At 36.4% G+C, this 2,192-nt stretch overlaps 1 long non-coding RNA gene across 1 annotated transcript in view; it reads left to right on the forward strand.

The window, feature by feature from the left end:
* Positions 1–513: 513 nt before the first annotated feature.
* LOC107750050 (uncharacterized) overlaps positions 514–2,192 on the forward strand; it is a 13,895-nt gene continuing 12,216 nt past the window's right edge. The window contains exon 1 of the long non-coding RNA XR_001641109.1: positions 514–525. This is a non-coding gene — a long non-coding RNA (uncharacterized LOC107750050). The remainder of the gene's footprint in view (positions 526–2,192) is intronic.

Raw genomic sequence — 2,192 nt, forward strand, 5'->3', positions numbered from 1 at the left:
CCTCCAAAAAGACTGTGAAAAGTCAGTAAAAAGTCTGTACAGGCATGCCTTTCAATTTAATTATTATTGAAATTATAATTTTTACCCTTAATACTTATTCCTGAAAAATATTTCAAGAATAGTTTATGAAACGGTTAGTAAATGGGAATGTGGAATCATTTAATTCTTTACAATTCATATTCCTTGTTGAGAGACTGATGTACTATTATTTGAATTCATTTTCTGCACAGGTTTATTTTGCTACAGGTCAAAAGTCTGTCTGTATGCAAGACTAGGGTTCAGTTTAGGATATATATTCATATTGCCATATGCACCATGCATATTTTGAACTTGACCAGTGTAATTAAAAATATATATATTTTTCCCACTTGTCTCTGTGCATCTTGACACTTAGAAGTTATCACCACAGTGGGCTCAAGAGTTATGACAAATTCTGCCTGAGAGTTTAGAAACCCAAGCAGCTTTATGTAGTCGACTGAGTCAAGTTTTCCTCAGTGCTGAGATATTATTTCCATTACCAATTATGTCACATAAAAGCAGAAAATTCAGACTCGATCTATCATTCTTAAGCCCTAAACTGGTCTTTTGGGTACATGTGAGAGCTGTTGCAATATGCAGCCTGCAGTTGTGGGGGAGGTAATTAGTGTATAAGATTTTCATGAGATTGGAGTGTACTTTTTAAAGACCATGAAATATTAATAATGCAAGAGCAGACTTGAGTTACTTTTGCTCTAAGAGATGCAATATTGAAGATGCAACGTTGAAATAACAACCTCTTGTCAACTGCCAAGATCAGACAATTAGATCAGATAATTATTTTAGTAATGCATTTGAAATTGCATGGTTTGTTTGTTTTTTCCTAAGACGCAATCTACATTTGTATTGTTTTATCAGTTTGACTGGCAACAAAACGACAGCATGTGTGCATTTTTCAGCTCTCTAAAAGTCAATAAACTCTGTTAAAGCTGCAGTTCATTGTTGCAGAAACAAACTGCAGAAACACTGCATGACATAAAGTGGGTCAGGCCAAATCCAACCCAAAGTGGCCCCCAATTTCCTGCTTGTTTACGTGGCCTCAGACCTCCTTCCCATTCCAAAGCGCTGGTCTGTGTTTTTGGCACGTCAATTTGTCAAATTTACCCCAAAGTCAAAGATCCAGGTCTCGTCACGTACCTCCAAAACACATTTCAGCATTACTTCCACATTGCGACTGAATTAGGAGCTATGTTCCCTCTCCACGACCATCTGTGCAGTTTCCTAATGAGACCAGACCTCACGCTGGACATCAATCTCAATTAAACTCTGATGGTTCCAAAATCACCTATGGTAATGAATTAACACTCTTGATTCATTATTTGGTTTGGGGGGGAGCATGGGTGTGCTCTGAAATCATTGTGCTGTTAGGAAGCACGGACAATTTAATCAGAACCTATTAACATGATGGATATGATGGCTATAGCAAGGAACACATTGAGTGCAAAAGAAAATGAGTTATTTCTGTCAGTCTAAGGGAATATTAAATGGAATGAATGGACCGTAGTTTGTGGGGGGAAAGAAACGTGGTTTTATATGCCTCGGGACAAGAAGCCTGAAACTGATGGCCACCGTTATAGGATGCTTTTACGGCGAGCTAATTAGACTAATCCAGGTTGGATTTCTTCTCAAGCACAATAATTGATCAGCGACTGTAGAAGCTACTTCACTTCAATGGACATGCTTTTATCTTACATTTTCTACCTTGAAAACCCTACCAATATACTGCAGATTGTCTTACTATAATGGAAACACGCTGTCATTATTCAAAATATGTATGAATAAATAATAAATATTGCAAAAACACTTTGTGAATAATTATAATTCCATTATAGCTTAATTATACATTATAGTTTTTGCAATGACTGTATCCACCCCAAGCAACGATTTGTAAGCAGGTTTTGTTTTTGTTTTTTTTGCAATTTCACTGTTTCCATGAAGCATTTATCTCTTCTATCCCACAATATGCTAATTAATTTATATAGACAGACAGACAGACAGACAGATAGATAGATAGATACATAGATAGCTCACGCTGGACATCAATCTCAATTAAACTCTGATGGTTCCAAAATCACCTATGGCCTTGATTGGGATTTGACGGTTCGATCCAACTGCTTGCGAGTATGAGAAATTGTTGTTCTTTTTTTTTTTTTTTT

Source organism: Sinocyclocheilus rhinocerous, unplaced genomic scaffold (genome assembly GCF_001515625.1).
Source record: "Sinocyclocheilus rhinocerous isolate Xijiao unplaced genomic scaffold, SAMN03320098_v1.1 scaffold1956, whole genome shotgun sequence".
NCBI lineage: Eukaryota > Metazoa > Chordata > Actinopteri > Cypriniformes > Cyprinidae > Sinocyclocheilus > Sinocyclocheilus rhinocerous.